Source organism: Anomaloglossus baeobatrachus, chromosome 2, assembly GCF_048569485.1.
Source record: "Anomaloglossus baeobatrachus isolate aAnoBae1 chromosome 2, aAnoBae1.hap1, whole genome shotgun sequence".
NCBI lineage: Eukaryota > Metazoa > Chordata > Amphibia > Anura > Aromobatidae > Anomaloglossus > Anomaloglossus baeobatrachus.
Window position 1 is genome coordinate 277,046,256 of NC_134354.1, and position 22,937 is coordinate 277,069,192.

Below are 22,937 nucleotides of genomic sequence, written 5' to 3' on the forward strand. Positions count from 1 at the left end.
GTGTAGAACATAAAAATCACTTTATAATACTCACCTAAGGGGCGGTGCGGGGCACACTTGTTGGATAGGTGTCTACATTCTTCGGTACTGGCGCCTCCCCTTTCGGCCATCTTTGTCCTCCTTCATTCTGAAGTTCAAATGTGGAGAGAAAAGACAGGGCACCACAGACGAGCAACAATCAGCTTCGCACTGGTCTAAGTAAACAGACCGCTATTGCAGACATGGGACACATGCCGCGGAGTTGCACACTCAAAATCAGACAGGAGTGCAAAAATTCAGATCCAACACAGGAAAAAAGAAAAAAGCAGCAACTCACCGGGGGATGAGAGCAAGTCTTCTTTATTGTGCAAACACAGGTGATATGTAGTGCAGGGAGGGGGTCCTGAAGCCTTGGACAACGGTGACTGTTTTGCACTAATGTTGCGCTACTATGGCTAGAAGCGCCACACTAGCCCAAAACGATCACCGTTGTCCGAGGCTTCGGCACCCCCTCCCTGCACTACATGTCACCCATGTTTGCACAATAAAGAAGACTTGATCTCGTCTCCCGGTGAGTTGCTGCTGTTTTCTTTCTTCCTGTGTTGGATCCTCCTTCTTCTGAAGCCTGGGTGCATGACGTGTCCTACATCATGAACACAAGCTTGCTCAGGGCTGATCAAAGTGTTGTAGTGCGCCTGCTCAGGACCTCAATGCCGGCTAGTGTGCAAGACGTAGGAAGCGTCATGCAACCAGGCTTCAGAAGAAGGAGGACAAAAAAGGCCGAAAGAGGAGATGCCGGTATCGGAGAACGGAAACACCCATCCGACCAGTCTGCACTGTGCCGCCCCTTAGATGAGTATTGTAAAGTGATTTTACGTTCTACACAGCGGCCTGGGCTCTTATATACAGTATTCTAAAATACTGTATATAAGAGCCCACTGGTGGTGACCACGGTTTATAGGGGCCAAATCTGGTGACAGGATCCCTTTAAACTGAATTACTGCTTTATAGAATATACTTATAAAGTGAAGGTACTTAGCACAAAATTTGCCACTTCATGTGTGCCCACCACTCCTTACCCTGGTAGGACCCTAAACCTAATATTTCTCAAACTTGCCTACTCCGAGCTAAAAGCCTAATTAACCCGTCAATTAAAACTTATAACCCTAACCTGGTGATCTATTAGGGGGAGATATTTGCCAAATTTTAGCATCTTAAGAATGCAACAATATCAAGTAGGTTTGTTTTTTCTATTGTTAATAATATCTATTTTTCAGTTGGGGAAAAAAAAAAGAGTCATTTAAACTTTTATTATATTTTGCATATTTTTTAAGGCTTTTTTTCATCTTTAATTAGCTCCCTCAGGGGATTTGAACTTATGATTTCTTAATGGGGTATCCAATACTCCTCAATGGCAAACAGTCATTACAGAAGCAGCAATACCAATAATGTGCATTTTTATTTTTTTAATTTTACAATATACAATGTTTTTAAAGAGACAGGAAATTTTTTGTAGATTTTTTTTCCTCATTTTATAGATTTTTTAAAAATTTTAACATATTTTAATTTACAGTTTTTAGTTTTAGCTGTCGCATCGGTGTAATTTAAGTTTTATAAGATTGATCATTGAAGTTCACAGATGTATACTTTAATACTCCCGTGTAGCACTGCATTATTCCAGTCAGCATAGGAATTGTAGGAAGAGTCTAATAGGAGAAGTAAGATACCAGTCATGGGCTCATCTGCCATAGCAATTTATCAGCAACCAATTGCAACAAGATGGGGCTGATGAGCTACAGAGGGAGCCCAATTGGGGCAGGGTCAGGGCTAAGTAATACAGCTACTTACAGTTGTACAGCTCTTGCAGCTGTTCTTGTGGGTGCACTGACAGCTTTAACAAAATCAGCCTGATAAAAAATACTTGTCACAGAGCCAGAACTGGTACCTGACTTCTATATACATCTTTGTCACAGATTAGGAACCAGTTAAATTATCTTCCTCTGCCAGAGTTGACACTAGTTGAGTACTAGGAAACATGTATTCAAGATGTGAATGACATCAGAACGGCAGAAACAAAAAAACTATCAGGTACCTTGATAGCAGAGACGAAGGTGTGAGCAACAACAAAAAATAGTTCAGAGGAGTTGGCTATATTGTATAGATAGCACAGAAGAGTTAATTATTAGTACTTTGATAGCAAAGACAAAGCTGTTAACACCTAGAATAGAAGTGTTGAGCTCGATAGTAAATGCATGTAAATGGATAGAAGTCAGTAGTAGATGGAAACATAGACACCTGGGTAGAGCTGAGTCAAGTGAAGGGTAAGGCTATGTGCGCACGTTGCGTACAATCACTGCAGAAATTTCTGCAGCGATCTGAAGAACACACGTGCACTTCAAATCGCTGCAGAAAATGTCCGTAGTGAAAAAAAAAAAAAGCCGATTCCATGCGCTCTGACTGCAGCTCCTGTCATAGACAGAGCGGGGGCTGCAGGCAAAGCGCACGGAAGAAGTGACATGTCACTTCTTAGAACGCGCGCTTCGAGCAGCAGCCGAAGCGCTGCGCTCTAAGACGCCACGTGCGCACGGCTCCTGCATAATCTTCATAGATTATGCAGGGGACGCAGGACGCATGCAGTTACACTGCGCTACAAAGCGCAGCGCAACTGCATGTAATTACGCAACGTGCGCACATAGCCTAAAGCTTAGCTTTTGACATACGTGTCAACACTACTATACTACTGCAATACTCATTCAACAAGCATTTGACTGAGCTGGTCTTAAAAGTTCTTGGATGATATGATAAGTTACCACAGTAATCTAGTTTATACTAACACAAGGAGCTGGCCATTAGGGAATGAAGGAAGAGTCCAAGAACATAAGAACCAGCATAGGTGAGAATATTATAATTCTACTCTTCAAGGCCACTTGAAAACATACTGTCTTAGGCCCGTTTCACACGTCAGTGAAAAACAGTGACGTTTTTCACTGGCGTGTAAAACACGCACATGTCCCTGCGTGTGCCGTGAATCACGGCACACGTGGGTTGTCTAAGTGCAATCCGGGCTCTGTTCTCCGTGGGCCGTGATTGCACTTAGAAATCAACTCACCTGTACGCGCTCCCGCTCTCCGTGGTGCTGAATCCTCCCGCGGTGCAGCATCCGGCCGGCGGTGACCCCCGCAGCAGCTGCTTCCGGGTCGGCTGTGTCGCGCATAATGAATATGAATATGCGCGACAGTAATCAGCCGGCTTAGAAGCAGCAGGGAGGACGGGCTGCAGAGGACATCGCTGGACGCCGGGTGAGTTAAAATATTTATTTTTTTAAATGCCCGTTTTTTTCTGGCATGTGTTTCACGGACCACACCACTGCATGGTCCGTGGAACATCAGTGATGCCAGAAAAAAATGGACATGTCTCCGTGCAGCAATCACGCACACGCGGGTACGCTGCACAGAGACACATGCAGTGAAAAATCACTGACGTGTGAGCAGACCCATTCATTATAATGGGTCTGCGTATGTCAGTGATTCTGGTACGTTTAAAAAAAAGCACAAACGTACCAGAATCACTGACGTGTGAAAGGGGCCTTAAACAGATGACCTCATACTGACACAGTGGTTCCTCATTGTCAACTGTAACCCAATCAGAGTGTGTTCCATTATTGTCCACTGTAAAGAAAAGCTAGAATTAAAAAGGAACCTTCACTAGTTTGAGTATGTTAAACTTTTCCATGATGGAACAGTCGCTGCAGAGCTGAGTAAAACATATTTTTTAAATTTCTAATTTAAACTCCATTATAGAGATATTAGCTTGTAATATTGAGGGTATGATTTATGTAAAGTTCACCTGGGTGTTACCAGAAATTTGTCTCTGGAGTCTTGTACTTCTTTTGCTGCTTGAGGATGACCAAACATATACAAGCTGCATAGTGCAGGGAAGAAAAGAACATGTTATTCTCACTGAGCTTTGCAACTACTGTGAAGATATACAGCAGAGCAGAGTTATGTATCTTCCAGATATTTTAAGGAAGTTAAGGCGCATTTACACACAACGATATCGCTAACGAGATATCGTCAGGGTCATGATGTTGGTGACACACATCTGGCCTCAGTAATGATCGCAAAAAGGTGTCAAATCGTTCGTCGTGTACACGTCGTTCATTTTTTAAAAAAAATCATTCCTCGTTTGGAACGCAGGTTGTTTGTCGTTCCTGCAGCAGCACACATCGCTATGTGTGACACCGCAGGAGCGAGGAACATCGTACCTGCGGCCACCGGCAATGAGGAAGGAAGGAGGTGGACGGGATGTTCCGGCTGCTCATTTCCGCCCCTCCGCTTCTATTGGGCGGCCGCTTAGTGACGCCGCTGTGACGCCGATCGAACCTCCCCCTTAAAGGAGAGATTGTTCGGCGGCCACAGCGACATCGGTGAAAAGGTAATTGCGTGTGACGCTGCCGTAGTGATATTGTTCGCTACGGCAGTGATCACCCATTGACGCGCCACCAACGGGACGGGTGCTATCGCTCGCGACATATCTAGCAATGTCGCAGAGTGTAAAGCCCCCTTTAGGTTGGGGAGAGGGGAAGCTCACAGCACTGTGAAATGAGAGCTGTAGGTGTTACCTACAATGTACTTTATTACCATGTTCACTTCTCTTCAAGTCTGGTATACCCAGGAATCAAACCCACAAGCTCAATCTTTGGAGGCAGTAGCTAAAGGTATGAGACAGCCTACATTAATCAGCAATGGAGAATTTGGTATGCTTGAAGCTGCATTGCAGGCTCTGAACCCACAGGCAGATTATATTGGTATATAGGGACACATAGCAGGAGATTTCTATGTCCCTATATAATACAGTAGAGGTGACAAAGAAGTCAGCTTCCTTTGTTTCTATAAAACTACTAAAAAATTCTGAAAACAATTACATCTTCAGAGTGTCTCTCAAGAAATTGAACTCACGACCTACATCACTGCAGGCATAAATGAAATTTATGAGCCACAGCTTACACTGATAAGGTTTGAATAACTTTGTAATCTTGAAGCTACATTGCAGACTGTGAACCCACAGACAGAAATTTGTGGGTAAAGATGGTGTCACACTAAACGACAGCGACAACGACGTCGCTGTTACGTCACCATTTTCGGTGACGTAACAGCGACCTTGTAAGTCGCTGTTATGATCGCTGCTTAGCTGTCAAACACAGCAGAAGCAGCGATCATAAGGTCGCTGTGTTACATGTTCAGAGAGCAGGGAGCCGCGCTTAGCGCTGGCTCCTTGCTCTCCTGCAGCACACATCGGGTTAATTAACCCGATGTGTGCTGCAGCTACATGTCACAGTGCAGAGAGCAGGGAGCCGCGCGCACTGCTTAGCGCTGGCTCCTTGCTCTCCTTGCTACAGTATACATCGGGTTAATTACCCGATGCATACTGCAGCCACATGTCACAGTGCAGGAGCCGGCACTGGCAGCAAGAGCGGAGGCTGGTAACCAGCGTAAACATCGGGTAACCAGGGAAAGGTCTTCCCTTGGTTACCCGATGTTTACGCTGGTTACAGCTTACCGCAGATGCCAGTGCCGGCTCCTGATCGCTTCATTTCGTCGCTCTCTCGCTGTCACACACAGCGATGTGTGTGTCACAGCGTGAGAGTGACGACCAAAAAATGAAGCTGGACATTCAGCAACGACCGGCGACCTCACAGCAGGGGCCAGGTCGTTGCTGGATGTCACACACAGCGACAGCGACGGGACGTCGCTGCAACGTCACAGAAAATGGTGACGTAGCAGCGACGTCGTTGTCGTCGTCGTTATGTGTGACACCAGCTTTAGTGTTGTCATAAAAGGTAAGGCAGATTTCTCCTCACTTAAAGGGGTTATTTTTACTTTTTTGTTTGTTTTTACACTGTTGGGCTACATTGGGGCAGGTAAGTAGATAGTGACTGCCTACCAGCCCTGGTGTCAGCCCCTCTCCCCCCGACTCAGAGTGGTCATGTGACCACTCTTGCCATGATTTTGAAGTTTTTTATGATGTCATAACGACTGGGCATGCGCTTATGCTGCCTTGTCGACGAGCATCCCAACTGACATCATGTAGCCGCCCTGCTGGGCGCGTACATGGCGCCGGAGTCACCGCCCCATTCCCCACATTCCATAGTGCAGGGGTCTCACTGCCTGTACGCTGCATGCAGCTCCTGATGCTGCTGACGGCGTGCAGGCAGTGGCCCCCTTGCTGAAGGCTGCCTGTGCAGGTGCCCGTGCACTCAACGCTGTATAGCAGATGACTGATCAGCCGCCAGCCAATCAGAGGCCAGTAGCGGATCATTGCACTAGCTGTATACAGAGTTCGGCTCTCCACAGTGCCCGGGAATCTGCATCTGATATAAAGCGCTGTCAGCGGCCTCTGCAAGGGGCTGGGCAGTCACCGCTTTATAACAGATGACAGATTACCGGGCACTCTGCAGAGCCTCTGTATACCGCTATGATCAGCCTCCAGCCAATCAGAGGCAGCAGCTGATCAGTGGTGAAGCTGCATAGAGAGCACGTCCTACACAGTGCCTGGAAATCAGTCCTCTGCTATTGTGCCGCCCCCGCAGCAGCAGCCAGGGTGCTCGGATCTGGATCCGCGGTGGGTCGAGGGGTCTCTGGACCCGAGGGTCAGGGTCGCGCGGCCACTCGGAATAAAAGGGGGTATATTTACAGGGGATGATGTGGAAAGTTCATGACGCCACCCGTGGTGCGTGGTAAAATGGAATACCACCGCTGCGATTGGGAGCACACGGTGGCGATGGTGTGGGCAGCTAGGTGTTTAACCACGGGTAGGGGGGGATGCCCAGGAATTCGGTGATGGTGACGGGGAGGTGCCGTTGGGACGGTAAGGGTCACTTGTGTACTCACTCAGTCTAATAACGCAGACACCGACAACTGTGGTAAACCTGACACCGCTGCCGCTTGGAGGGAGCACCTCTGGATCCCGTGCCTGTTGGTGTTGGCTGTTAGCCTGTGAGCTTTTCCTTGGCACCTTTTCTTCTAACTGGTCCCTTTAGCATAAAACTAGTCGGGTCTCGCTCACCAGTGTGGCTAACTGGGTGAGCTTGCTCTCAGGGTTCACGCTTGGGATTTTCTGGACTATGTAGTGGGAAAGTCCTATCCCCCTTGTTGCGCTAGTACCCCGATTTTGGAGCGGGTGGAGAATGGATCTTGAAGGCTCCGTTCTCATCGGGTAAATTGTCAGGACGCCTGAAGCTCCTTCCTGACCAAGGGTCCACGTACCCTGTTGTGCCCTGGCCCCTGCCCGGTGATGGCACAAGGCCGCCGGCTGTCTTCCTCGACAGTCCGTGCCCCTTGTCACGATCCCCTGCGACCGGGGTCCAGCTCCTACCAGGCCCAGACTAACATCTGCCACCTAGTAGTCTCAACGAGCTCAGCTCCTGACCTCTACTCTCGAGAGTCCCACTTCACTGACTGACTCCTGAAACTCCTGACCACCCCTTACCAACCCCCCAAGTGGACAACCCTATTCCCTTCAGGTTAGCCACTGGTGTGTCTGGTGGGTGTGTTGCAGAGTGTTTCTAGGATTTTAATTAGCTTGTTCTTGGCAACACCAAAGTTCAGGGACCCGTAACCAAGGAGGAGGTGGATATTGTACAGAAGGGCAGATTGCACAATACCCTGTGACGAACTGATAGGCCAGGGTGTCACACTATAAACCACTGATGCATGGCCCCTGCACCAGCAGCAACCAGCAAGTTGGGGGCTGCGGCCGCAAGAGGCAGAACACAGGGCACCGAGGGAACCAGGACAGGTGAGGAAATTGTGTTTGTTTTTTTGTGTGTGTGAAGACTGGCAGACTAGGGGGCAATTCTACAGGAGAGAGTATTACTACAAGAAGAGGAGCCAAAGGGGACATTACTATAAGAAGAGGAGCCCAAGGAAAGGGGCCATTAGTATAGTATGTGGACAGGGAAGGGCACAGTACTATAGCATGGGAACAGGGATGGGCACAATACTGTAGTATGGGAACAGGGATGGGCATAGTATTATAATATGGGGACAGGGATGGGCACAGAACTATAGCATGGGGACAGGGATGAGCACATTATTATATTATTTGTGCAGTGGATGAGAGGATCACTGCTATGTACTACCAATGATTGGATATACAGAGCAGTGAGATCTCATCTGTGATAGAACAATCACCTCACATCCACCGCACGTATAGTGTAGTAATGGTCTGTGCTGGGGCAGAATGCGGACAGCCAATGAGTGTGCAGAGAGCGGGCAGAATGCGGGTCTGGACAGTGAGGCTGGGCGGTGCCAGCTCTGAATGTGAGGTTTGGCTCAGGAAGATGTCATGCTTGGTTGAGCTAAATGTAAACAAAGAGCTGCAGAGAATAAAGTGATAATTCAAGAGGAACAAAAGTTAAAAAACAAAAAAATAATGTAGGGGTGTTTTATATGTCAATACAGCGCAGATTAGCTTAAAAAAATGTTTGGAGTTTATGTCGGACAACTCCTTTAAGTCACTTTAACAGATAACTATAGATGAAGCACACATAGATGCAGAAAGCTATGTGCACCACTAAGCCACATCCCTGCATTTCTGATTTTGATCCAATCCAATTCAAAACTGCACATCACATCAATAGGTCCATAAAATAAAATGGATTGTATATGGATGCTATTCATATTGCATCCTAGTGCTGTCTACATTTTACTGCCTATTGGGTAGAATAAACTTGGAAAGTTTTTTGCATAAAAGAAAACCAGATGGCACACTGATGGTAAACCAGGTCACAGAATAAAATGGGATAAAAAATTGGGTAACAAAAAGTTATTAAGGCCATGTGCACACACTGAGTATTTGGTGAGTTTTTTACTTCAGTATTTGTAAGCCAATATCAGGAATCGACAATTAAGGGAAAGTATACTACCTCTGTACTAGTCTGTCTATTGTAACTTGTACATGTATTCTGTATGTAACCCTCTTCTCATGTACAGCAACATAGAATCAATGCTGCTCTATTAATAAATAATAATAATAATAATAATAATAATAATAATAGAAAGACGAGAACCACTTCTGTATTTTTTACCCACCCCTGGTTTTGGCTTAGAAATACTGATGTAAAAAACTTACCAAATACTCAACATGTGCACGTGGTCTTAGGGCTAGAACCACTAGGCGTATTAAGTTTAGCTAGCGTAAAAAAAATGGACACTTAGAAGTAATTACATTCATTATAAAGCAGAAACAGTTGATCTTGTGTTAGCACCAAGGCTACACGTCTAAACACTCAGCCACCATCCTGAGTTCAAATCCCACCAAGAACAACATCTGCAAGGCGTTTGTGTGGTTTCTCTGTGTTTGGGTGGTTGCTCCGGTTTCCTCCCGCACTCCAAAGACATATTGATAGGGAATTTAGATTGTGATGATAAGGTCTGTACGGCACTGTGGAATTAATGCTGCTATATAAATGAGTAAAATAAATAAACATGTTTAGATTTTGTTAACATACTTGGTTCAATCTATACTCTTTGTATAAATTAAACAGAGGCTGTAATAGCATTGTCAGCCAAAGATTATTCTAAGTTTCATTTAATGAAGAAGTGGGAGAAAATATATACTGTAGAAATGTTCATGATATAATCGTTATGCAGGACAAGTTGAACATGTGCAAAGCAACACTCATCTTATTGATGTATGTACGTGATGTACTGAAAAGTGTGGTGAAATAGTGAAAAAAGTGCAGTTCTGCAATTATTTTTTTATTTTTTCTTTCTTTTTTCTTTTTACTTTTAATGGCCTTTAGCTGAATCTCGAGCCATGGCAACTTGATGTATGGACAATCTGCAGGAAGACTGATCTTGTGCAAGCCTAGATAGGTCCTTCAGGGTCTTTTCTGCGTTATCTTAATAGTATAAAGCCATCGGGTTTCTGATTTTCCTCTTTGCATAGTTCCTTTTACTTTTATATGATTCAAGAAATAACGTCTGGAACACCATTCTGAGTCTGAACTGGGTGCAAAAACCTAAAAAATCTACACTATATGGAGAGAAGGTATGCACACCAGTGACTATGTAAGGGGAATATATGAAAAGCAGAAACTGCTGTGTGAATACTGACATGAAGAATCCAATAGCTATATGTAAGAATGAAAATATGAAAAATGGAATCTGCATTACTGCCATGAACATATGAATAAAGAGAAATTTAGCTATTGAATTGATCAATGCAATAGAGCCCCAACACTACGCCAAAGTATTTCTCTACGTTGGGGTTCCTAGCTTATGTGTGTCCTCTCATGCAGTTAAAAAACTTACCGTGTATGGGAAGCTGAGACCCAGGCTATATATGCGTATAATGTGGACTGGCAACAGGTGTGGTGGGGCTGGGTTCACAAACAAAATACTACAAATCAATCAAGAAATAACGTCTGGAACACCATTCTGAGTCTGAACTGGGTGCAAAAACCTAAAAAATCTACGCTATCTGGAGAGAAGGTATGCACACCAGTGACTATGTAAGGGGAATATATGGAAAGCAGAAACTGCTGTGTGAATACTGACATGAAAAATCCAATAGCTATATGTAAGAATGAAACTATGAAAAATGGAATCTGCATTACTGCCATGAACATATGAATAAAGAGAAATTTAGCTATTGAATTTATCAATGCAACAGAGCCCCAACACTACGCCAAAGCATTTATCTACTTTGGTGTCCCTAGCCTGTGTGTGTCCTCTCATGCAGTTAAAAAAATTTACCGTGTATGGGAAGCTGAGACCTAGGCTATATATATGCGTATAATGTGGATTGGCAATAGGTGTAGGTGGGGCCGGGTTCACAAATGAAAGACTACAAATCAATCAAGAAATAACGTCTGGAACTCCATTCTGAGTCTGAACTGGGTGCAAAAACCTAAAAAATCTACACTATATGGAGAGAAGGTATGCACACCAGTGACTATGTAAGGGGAATATATGGAAAGCAGAAACTGCTGTGTGAATACTGACATGAAAAATCCAATAGCTATATGTAAGAATGAAAATATGAACATAGTCACTGGTGTGCATACCTTCTCTCCATATAGTGTAGATTTTTTAGGTTTTTGCACCCAGTTCAGACTTAGAATGGTGTTCCAGACGTTATTTCTTGATTGATTTGTAGTCTTTCGTTTGTGAACCCGGCCCCACCCACACCTATTGCCAGTCCACATTATACATATATACTCTGGGTCTCAGCTTCCCATACACGGTAAGTTTTTTAACTGCATGAGAGGACACACACAAGCTAGGGACCCCAACGTAGAGAAATACTTTGGCGTAGTGTTGGGGCTCTGTTGCATTGATCAATTCAGTAGCTAAATTTCTCTTGATTCATATGTTCATGGCAGTAATGCAGGTTCCATTTTTCATACTTTCACTCTTACATTTAGCTATTGGATTTTTCATGTCAGTATTCACACAGCAGTTTCTGCTTTTCATATATTCCGCTTACATAGTCACTGGTGTGCATACCTTTTACTTTTATGACCATGATGTCCTTCTTTTTGCTCTGTTTGTATGATGTGAGCAAAGTAGGCAAGTCGTAGCTTGGTAATCCTTGCTACGAGTGACATGTCTGGCTTGATTTGTTCCAAAATTGATTTGTTTGTTATTCTTGCCATCCATGGTATTAATAACATCCTTCTGCAGCACCACATTTCAAAGGCGTTGATTTTTCTTCTGTCTTGTTTCTTTATTTAGTTTATTCCCATTGGGATACTTAGGCTATGTCCGCACTTTGCGTTTTTACCTGCGTTTCACCTGCGTTTTGAACTGCAGCGTTTTCATGCCAAAATGCATGCGTTTTGATTTTCCAGCAAAGTCTATGGGAAATGGGGATTTGTTGTGCGCACTTTGCTGTTCAAAACGCTGCGTTTAATTTACATAATTATGGGCAAAAACTCAGCGTTCAAAGAAGCAGCATGTCAATTGTTTTTGCCATTTGGGCTGCGTTTTGCTAACATTGAAGTCAATGAGAAGTAGCAAAAAGCAAGAAACATCAAAATTCCAGCGTTTTACCTGCTTTTTAGGTGCACAAAACATGCGTTTATGACATCAAAATAATGGAATGATATGTCCCTTTATACACACACATAGTCCGACAATTAAATTATTAAAAAATATCAATTTATTGTTATTTTAGCGATAAATGGTATAAAACCGCTATAATTATCTTAAATATAACTCTTTTCGTTTTGATGTAAATAATTATATTTGTTTTCTTTTTTTTTTCCTTTTTTCATAGTGTTTGTATGTTTAAACTTTATTTAGCAGTGCCTTTATGTTCAAAACGCATCTGAGTTTAAGCAATGAAAAAGCAAGTAAAAAGCGCTAAAAACGCGGCAAAACGCGATAAATACGCACGCGTTTTTACCGCGTTTCTGTGGCCAAAAGGAACTTTGGCAAAAGCAATTTCTGCCAGAGGATGCGTTTAGAACTGCAACTACCTCGACGCAAAGTGCGCACATAGCCTTAAACATTCCCACTCTTGGTTGAAACTTTTGCCTTATCTCTTAGATATTTAGGTATGCCTTCCTGGTCTTGCCCTTCATCTCTATCTATTTCTGTACATATTTTTTGGTAATAAAGATCTTTGTCTGCTCTAATTGCTCTCTTTAGTCTTTTACTGATGTTGTCTGCAACCTGCTTGTTACCGTTTGCTTTTGCCATTCGTCTTTCTTAAATGATCTTTAGGGTGTCTTCTCCTAACCATGGCTGTGGGGGTCTCTTCTGCCTCTTGTTTATTATCTTTCTGGCTGTTTTAGTAACTATAGTCTTTATATGTGTCCATAATTCCTCAGAATTTCTTTCATCCGTATCCAGAGATATAAAACGGTTATGCAGACCGTTACAAAAAACTTCAGGTATGTTGGTCAAATCGAAGTTGGAAACAACCTCTTGTCTAGTCCTTTTGGAAAGCTTGACTCTGTTCTTTTTTACTTTTAATTTACAACAAGTATTACAGTGGAACCTTGGTTAATGAGAACAATCCGTTCTGGGAGTGTGCTTGTTAACCAAGTTACTCGTTCAGCAAAGCAAGATTTCCCATAGGAAATCATTGCAATGCAGACAATTCGTTCCACAACTTGTTAAATGTCCCATCCTGGTCCTCTGTTGTGCCATTCCACACATGCACAAACACGCACAAACATGCACAAACACACACAAACACACACAAGCACGCATGCACACTCACATATTATGCTCACTTTACCTTCCGTTCCATTGCCGGCCTGCTGGGACTTGCTGTTCTCTAGCACGGGCTGTGTATCGGGTAACCATGATGACGGGGAGGAACTTCAGCACCCAGATCGCTGACGTCAAAGGCAGGAGCCTCTGATTAGTCAGCGCGCTGCCTTTGAGTAGCGTCTGACAGCGGAAGTTCCTGCCTTGTCGCCGATGGTTACCGATACACAGCCTGGAGCGGCGAACTACAGGACCCAGGAGGCCGTCAATGGAACGGAAGGTACACATATTATGCTCACCTTACCTTCCATTCCATCGCCAACCTCCTGGGTCTTGTAGTTCGCCGCGAGGATTCCTCCCTCGTCGCGATGCACCGGCGGACTACAAGACCCAGGAGGCCGGTAATGGAACGGAAGGTAAGGTGAGCATAATACTGTATGTGTGTGCGTGCGTGCGTGTTTGTTTGTGTGTGTTTTGTGCGTGCTTGTGTGCATTTGTGTTGACTGCAAGTGCGGGTCAGAGCGCAGTGGATGGACGGAACCGGAAGTGTGTGCGGTGAGGATTTTGCTCGCACAGCAAAGCTTTCTCATAAACCGAGTTACAAATTTACAGAAAGCTTTGCTTGTTAAGCGAAATTCTCGTTAAGTGGGTTACTCGTTAAGCGAGGTTCCACTGTATATGGTAATAATAACAAGCCAATATATTTATCCAGGTCAGTGCAATTACGTCTATTCCAAACACAGATAGTTTGTTTTTATTTAAGTGGTGAAAAATATTCAGAAATTTGTAAAAAAAAAGAAAATACAATAAATAAAAAATAGCTAGTGTCGCTAACAGTAATGTTTTATATTTTAGATCAATAGGGCTATATGATTCCCTGTGCTATATATAGTATTACTATAGTACTGTTAACTATATAAAAAATAACAGTTTTACATGAAAGTCAGTCTGGGGCTGGTTTTAACAGAAATGCCACTATGACAGGTACAGTAATCTTTGCTGTCAAGTCAATCCATCTATGTGTTATGGGCATGCTGATGGGGGGTTAGAACAGCGTGTCTCTTGAAACGTGTGTTGCAAATTCCTCTGTCATAAATTGACAGCTGCATTTAACAATTTAACAGCCACTGGTAGAGCTCTGCTCCCCATACAGCTGTTCAGAGGCAGATGATAGCTGATTAGTACAGTCATTATCTACCGGCAGAGATGCAGGCTCAGTTTCTGAGCCACCTTCAAAGTCAGTGAGCCGGCATATGACGTAACTGTATCTTATATTTCAGTAAAAGGTTTAAAGGAGTCTGTCAGTATAAAATAAGTGTTCAAATCAAGTACAGTTGTCTGCTGCACCTCCTCAGCTACTTGTTTTGCATTTTTCTCCACCCTTGATTGACAGCTATGGTTTTAAAGGAGTATTGGACGTCAAAGATAGATGGAAAACAAGTAGGTGAGAAGGTACAGTAAACTGCTGAGCAATGATAAGGGTGCAGAGTGAGGTCTTGTCTTTCTTAGAAGAACATTTATTTGTGCATAATTATTGGGCAACTGTAAGTATGCAGAATTATTATGCAACTAAATTTAAAAAAAGTTTTTTTTTTTTATCCAAAGACTTTATTTTCATGTGTTAAAGTGAAAGTAATCAAACTCAAAATGTACAATAATACATTTCTGACATCTCAAAATATCAGTTACCAATTTAGCCACCATTCTTTTCAATAACAGTCACAAACCTTCCATCCATGGAATCTGTCAGTTTCTTTACCTCTTGAGAAACAACTTTTTGGGCAGCATCAACCAAAGCCTACCAGACACTTTTCAGAGAGGTGTACTATCATCCTACACCATAAATTTCCCATTAAAGACGGGGCCACAAGTTTTCAATATAGTTCAGGTCAGGTGAGAAAGGGGCCATGTCATTGTTCTTTCATCTTTAAGGCCATTACTTGCTAACTAAGCAGTAGAGTATGTTGATACTTGAAATGGAGCGCGCTGCATAAAAACCATGCTTTTCTTGAAAGATGCAGACTTTTACCTGTATCACCACTTGAATGAAAGTGTCTTCTAAAAACTTACCATAGGTTTGGATGTTGATTTTCAGTCCATCTTCAACCCAAAAAGATCCAACTAGGTAATCTATAATAATACCAGCCCAGCAGTATTAGAAGTACCCCCCTCCACCATGCTAGTGTCTGAAAAAAACTAAAGGTCTGTGCCTGTTACTGATAAAGCCATGGGCCCAGCCATCTAACTATCAAGAGTCCCACTCCTCTCATTGAAAAGTTTGTCTTCAGATATTTCTTGGTACAGTCTTGACGTTTCAACTTCTGTGTCTTATTCAGTTGTGGTCGGGATTCATTTTTCATTGCCATGTCTCTTAGCACTGATACCTTGTACCTCTGGGTACTCCAGGCAGGCTGTATCTCTGTAATATGACAGCACCTTGGTTCCTAGTCTTATCAAGTTTGATTCCTCTCAAATCTTTGGCAGTTTTGCATCTTTCTTTCTCAACATGTTTTTTGTGACCCTGTTGACTAATTTCAACAAAACTCTTGTTGGTTCTGTGATTATACCCCAATATCTTAGCAATTTCAAGAGTGCTATTGTGGCACCCCTGACCTGGTCAGGCACCACAGAGTACTGCACCCATGCTAGGACAGTGCTTCCAGGTAATTCCAAAAGGCCAGAATGAGGTGTGTACACACAGATACATAGTGACCAGGTCTACCACACCTTGAGAGGGGACCCTTGGGTAGCCCTGAAGAGGTTAGCTTTCAATTCTCAGCAAGGGGTGTAGTGGAGGGGCTGGAAGCTAAGATGCAGTGGCAGTCAGAAAAGGAGGAGGAGCAAGCCAGTCTGGAGCAGTGTACAGAAGTTGCTGAAGGAAGCAGACGTACAGCTATGCTAGCCAGACCCTGCATGTGTGGTAGCTGTTAGCGGGGGAGTATAGTGACCAGAAAGTCAGCCTGAAAGACACCTGAAGAGAGGCAGTCGAGTACGGGGATTGCTGGTAACTACGAATGCACAGGGAACAGGTCCCTAGAGCCAGATATCGATCTACTGATCTGCTAAACCTGCCGGTGAGGAGACTAGAGGTTCCTCACCAAGATACAGAGCTTGAGCCTCAGCAGCTACAGGGGGACCCATAAGGAGATAGGGCCAGAATCCATCTCACCAGGTCCACACTGCCGGCAAACGGGCCAGAATGGGAAGGAGAGGCAGTAGCAACTTTCCCTGGATGAATCCCACGATACTGCAAGTCAGGGGTTATCCGAAACAAACGAAGTGCAAGGAAGGTGAGTTAACAGCTACCCTCAGAACGGCCTGCAGGAATTCCTGGTTCCACCTGTTATAATCTCAGCATCGCCTGAGTATCTCACCAACCAACTAAAAGTGAGTAAACAAGTTAAAAGACTTTCTGGACTGCGGCTGAGTTATTCTGCGACCTGTGGTTCCACATCCATATACCCGAGCCCCTTGGTCCAGCCTCACTCTCGGGAGGCCATAACACCAGACTGCAGACACCATCAGCCCCAGACGCTCGTTAAACTGCAGTGGCGGTAACCCCTCATCCTGACCGCAAAACCGAGAGTGGCATCACGACTCCTATGAAAGTGAACCTGACATACCTGTTGCCAGAAGGGTCCCTACAGAGAAGACCCCGCAGGCGACCGCTGCAGTGCTTTGGTGGGCGACTCACTATATCTCTCTGTAATGCTTTTAACTATTTCACTTTTCAGTCAGTTAACCCCTTCAACCGCTGGCCTGTTTTCACCTTCCTGACCAGGCCAGATTTTATAATTCTGACCAGTGTCACTTTACATGGTAATAACTCTGGAACTCTTCAACATATCCCAGCCATTCTGAGACTGATTTTTCATGACATGTGTTACTTCATGTTAGTGGTAAATATTGGTTGATAAGATTTTATGTTTATGTATGAAAATATCGAAACATTCAGAAATAAAGTGAAAGATTAGCAATTTTTGAACTTTGAATTTTTATGCCCTTAAACCACATATTTAACCCCTTCACGACCGCGGGCAGTAAAATTACGTCCTATTTTAACGTGACTTAACGACCAGGGACGTAATTTTACTGCCTAAACTTCATTTGATTGCCGTGGCCATAGCAACGGCTTTCAAATGATGTCCCCTGCTGTTTCTTACAGCAGGGGACCTTTGCTTGACAACAGGGGGGGTGGCATCGCCACCCCCCATAGGTGATCGATGTGATTGACTGTTCAAATCGGAACCGCCAATCACATTGATCACGCTGTTTTCGGCAAAAAAAAATGCCAAAAATAGTGTGATCTTGTAAAATCCAGCTAAGACCGGGGCTGCAGCAGCTCCGATCATTGGCTGGAAGCAAGCAGACACCGTGGCCCCCCCCTGCAGCACTGATTGGAGCGATCGTGCGATGACGCGCAATCGCTCCAATCAGTGTGCAGTGGGGCGGTCTGATCTGCTGGTGGCCGCCCTCCCCAGGCCTGTGCTCGTCTGGGGACCCTCCCCCAACATGTCTGCAGCGTGCAGCACTGGCTGGTACTACATAAAAACAAAAAAACAAAAAAGTGAGCCGGAGTATGAGATGGTATACATGGAGCTTGTGAGCTCATGTTCACACTGGCCATTAGACAAAGAGAAACCAAGGGAAAAATTGTGAAAACATACCCTACTCCGGCTCACTTTTTTGTTTTTATGTAGTTTTTTTGTATTCAGTACAAATGGGGTGTGGCCCTCCCTCTTGGTGAGCTGGACATTTCATTCTGTGAATCCCCCTGACTGTGTGTGTCCTGTTGGGACCCGGTCGCTCTCAGCCCTTAGCCACATTGAGGCCTATTTTAGACCCATGGTAAGGTTTTAATATTAGAGAGTGTAGGTACTATCCCAACTGGGTACACCTTGGCGTTGGTGGGATAGCTTTATGCTTTTTTTTGATCAAAAACAGTGTTTACTAAGTACCCTATGTTTATATGCACTATGCTTTTATTTAGTTACAGCAGGGTATGTTTTCACAATTTTTCCCTTGGTTTCTCTTTGTCTAATGGCCAGTGTGAACATGAGCTCACAAGCTCCATGTATACCATCTCATACTCCGGCTCACTTTTTTGTTTTTATGTAGTTTTTTTGTATTCAGTACAAATGGGGTGTGGCCCTCCCTCTTGGTGAGCTGGACATTTCATTCTGTGAATCCCCCTGACTGTGTGTGTCCTGTTGGGACCCGGTCGCTCTCAGCCCTTAGCCACATTGAGACCTATTTTAGACCCATGGTAAGGTTTTAATATTAGAGAGTGTAGGTACTATCCCAACTGGGTACACCTTGGCGTTGGTGGGATAGCTTTATGCTTTTTTTGATCAAAAACAGTGTTTACTAAGTACCCTATGTTTATATGCACTATGCTTTTATTTAGTTACAGCAGGGTATGTTTTCACAATTTTTCCCTTGGTTTCTCACTGGCTGGTACTAGTGGTACCACGCCACCGCTGCTGCCGCTGCTGTCACGTCACGTCGCAGGAGCCGTGAGTATTGTGCTCACCTTGCAGCCCCTGCGCGTGCCCCCCTGCGATCTGCCCCCCCCCCCCGACATCCCGATCTGCCCCCCCGACATCCCGATCTGCCCCCCCGACATCCCGATCTGCCCCCCTGACACCCCGATCTGCCCCCCCGACATCCCGATCTGCCCCCCTGACATCCCGATCTGCCCCCCGACATCCCGATCTGCCCCCGCCATCTCTATTCTGCAGCTCCTCCGGTATCCCTCCTCCCCTGCTCTCTTGCCGCCCCTGCGCGCTCTTGTGATTTGCTCCTGCGCGCTCCCGTAATGGCCCCTGCCCGTGCCCCCCTGCGATCTGCCCCCCGCCATCCCGATCTGCCCCCCCACATCCCGATTTGCCCCCCCACATCCCGATCTGTCCTCCGACATCCCGATCTGCCCCCCCAGACATCCCGGTCTGCCCCCCCAGACATCCCGGTCTGCCCCCCCAGACATCCCGGTCTGCCCCCCCAGACATCCCGGTCTGCCCCCCCAGACATCCCGGTCTGCCCCCCCAGACATCCCGGTCTGCCCCCCCAGACATCCCGGTCTGCCCCCCCAGACATCCCGGTCTGCCCCCCCAGACATCCCGGTCTGCCCCCAGACATCCCAATCTGCCGGCCTCCCCCGTGATCACTATTCTGCAGCTCCTCCGGTATCTCCCTCCTCTGCTCTCCCCCTCTGCTCTCCCCCTCCCCCTCTGCTGTCCCCCTCTGCTGTCCCCGTCCCCCTCTGCTGTCCCTGTCCCCCTCTGCTGTCCCCCCGACGTCCTCTTACCTGTCTTCACCGGCCGATCACATCTGCCTCCATCGCTGGGTCCTTCTTCCTGGGTCTTCTGCTGAGCTGTCCACCTTCCTGCCTGCTGGCTGCTGCTGTAAAGCTGTTCCTTGCCTTCTGTTCCTCCTGCTAAAACTCTGGGTAATGTGAGTATAACTTTTTTTTTTTTCTTTTTTTTCCTCTATCCCCTGTCCATTTTTACACCTCATGGGTCCGTGCGTCCCGCCGAGCGCTGATCAGGGATGCAGATAATGTATCTGCATCCGTGGTCAGTTTTCAGCGGGACTTTTTTTCCCGTATTCCCGACGCTTTTTGTATCGCATCTGTCCGTGCGTCCCGCCGAGCGCTGATCAGGGATGCACATAACGGATCGGCATCCCTGCTCAATTTTTGGCGTGACAAAAAGCATCGGGGATACGGAAAAAAAAGTCACGCCAAAAATTGAGCAGGGATGCCGATCCGTTATGTGCATCCCTGATCAGTGCTCGGCGGGACGCACGGACTGATGCAATACAAAAAGCGTCGGGGATACGGAAAAAAAAGTATCGCATCTGTCCGTGCGTCCCGCTGAGCGCGGATCAACATCCCTGCTCAATTTTTGGCGTGACTTTTTTTTTTTTTCCGTATCCCCAGCGCTTTTTGTATCTCATCCGACCGTGCGTCCTGCAGCGGCCGATCAGTGCACCGCGTCTGTGCGTTTGAAAAGTCAAATGGCGTTCCTTGTCTTCTGAGCCCCGCCATGCGCCCAAACAATTGATTTCCACCACATGTGAGGTATCTGCGTACTCGGGAAAAATTGCACAATACGTTTTATGGTGCATATTTTCCCGATACCGTTGTAAAAAGAGAAAAAAAAAACTACCTTGTTGCTGCAAAAATTTAAAAAAAAAAAATTTAAAAAAATAAATTTTCACGGTTCAACGTTATCAACTTTCAGTGGAGCCCCTGGGGGTACAAGGGGCTCACTAAACATCTAGATAAATTCCTTGAGGGGTCTAGTTCCAAAATGGGGTAATTTGTGGGGGAGCTCCACTGTTTAGGCACCATGGGGGGGGTCTAAAAACGTGACATGGCGTCCGCTAATGATTCCAATCAATTTTGCTGTCAAATGGTGCCCTTCTCTTCTGAGCCCCGCCATGCGCCCAACAATTACTTTTCACCACATATGAGGTATCTGCGTACTTAGGAGAAAATGGACAATATGTTTTATGGTGCATTTTTTCCTAATACCCTTGTGAAAAAAAAAGCTACCTAGTTGAAGCAACAGTTTTGTGGTAAAAAATGTTTTTTTTCTTTTCACGGCTCAACTTTATAAACTTCTGTGAAGCCCCCAGGTGTTCAAAGTGCTCACCAAACATCTAGAAAAATTATTTGAGGGCTCTAGTTTCCAAAATGGGGTCACTTGTGGGGGAGCTCCATTGTTTAGGCACCTCAGGGGGTCTTCAAACCTGACATGGCGTCCGCTAATGAGTGCAGCTAATTTTGCATTCAAATGGTGCTCCTTGCCTTCCGAGCACTGCCGTGTGTCCAAACATTTGATTTCCACCACATATGAGGTATCTGCGTACTCAGGAGAAAATGGACAATACATTTTATGTTGCATTTTTTCCCGATACCCTTGTGAAAAAAAAGCTACCTAGTTGAAGCAACAGTTTTGTGGTAAAAAAATTTTTTTTTCTTTTCACGGCTCAACGTTATAAACTTCTGTGAAGCCCCCAGGTGTTCAAAGTGCTCATCAAACATCTAGAAAACATATTTGAGGGCTCTAGTTTCCAAAATTGGGTCACTTGTGGGGGAGCTCCATTGTTTAGGCACCTCAGGGGGTCTTCAAACCCGACATGGGGTCCGCTAATGAGTGCAGCTAATTTTGCATTCAAATGGCGCTCCTTGCCTTCCGAGCACTGCCGTGTGTCCAAACATTTGATTTCCACCACATATGAGGTATCTGCGTACTCAGGAGAAAATGCATAATAAATTGTAGGGTGCACTTTCTCTTTTCTCCCTTGTAAAAATGAAAATTTTATGGCTAAAGTAACATTTTTGTGTTAAAAAGTAAAATTTTCATTTTTTCCTTCCACATTGCTTTGGTTCCTGTGAAGCACCTAAAGGGTTAATAAACTTCTTGGATGTGGTTTTGAGCAGTGTGAGGGGTGCAGGTTTTAGAATGGGGTCACTTTTGGGTATTTTCTGTCACCTCGGCCTCTCAAAGTCACTTCAAATGTGATGTGGTCCCTAAAAAAATATTTTGTAAATTTTGTTGGAAAAATTAGAAATTGCTGATGAACTTTGACCCCTTCTAACTTCCTAACGAAAAAAAAATTTCTTTCGAAAATTGCGCTGGTGTAAAGTTGACAAGTGGGAAATGTTATTTAGTAACTATTTTGTGTGACATATCTCTCATATTTATGGCCATAAATTTTCAAAGTTTGAAAATTGCGAAATTTTCCAAATTTTCGCACAATTTCCTAAATTTTCACAAATAAACGCAAAAAATATCAGCCTAAATTTACCACTGACATGAAGTACAATATGTCACGAAAAAATAATGTCAGAATCGCCAGGATCCGTTGAAGCGTTCCAGAGGTATAACCTGTCAAATTGACACTGGTCAGAATTGCAAAAAATGGCCCGGTCATTAGGGTGTTTTAGTGGCCGGGGGTGAAGGGGTTAAATCACACAATATCATGAACAAATAACATTTGCCACATGTCTACTTTACATCAGCATCATTTTTGAGACATAATTTTATTTTGTTAGGAAGTAACAAGGGTTAAAAAATTTAGTAAAATTCACAGCAAGAAAAGGCAACAGTGTTTACCTGCCCAGGCCACAGAATCAAATGCACTGACAGGATGCATCAAAACCGCTTAATAAAGATGGAGGCAACAGGTGCAAAACACTGATGGAGCAACCACTCACACAATGCCACTGCATGGAGGGGGTGATTGCTTAGTATTAAGATTACACACAAGTGGCTTGTATAGGTGCACAGAGTCTGGTTTACATCCTATTGATGATGCCCATACTATTATGTAGCGCCCCTGACTACATCAGGGTGCTACAGGGAACTGCATCCTGTACCCCAGGGTTCGGGCCTACCCCCCATGGTTCCAGGTTCCCATCAACAGTGTCACTGACATCCGCACTACAAATCCCAAGCACACCTCACACCAGGGCTGGACAGACTGTCACGCTCCCGGTGTCCCAGCAGCGCTCCTTACCTACTGAGCCGGTCTCACCATCCAGGCACTGCTCCGTAACCACTGAGCCAGTCACACCTGTGTCACGCCACCGCTCTGTACCCACTGATCCAGCCTTGCCAGCATACCACCGCTCCTTCCTCACTGGTCCAGTCCATGCGTCCACCGGTCATGCCTGCCATTCCCGCTCATGCTCCCCTGAGTCCTGTTCCTGGTCTCAGGAGT

General features: G+C 45.0%; 1 protein-coding gene across 1 annotated transcript in view; it reads right to left on the reverse strand.

The window, feature by feature from the left end:
• The window catches only part of KIF21B (kinesin family member 21B), a 411,687-nt gene that overhangs the window by 144,075 nt on the left and 244,675 nt on the right, over window positions 1-22,937 (reverse strand). The window lies entirely within an intron of this gene.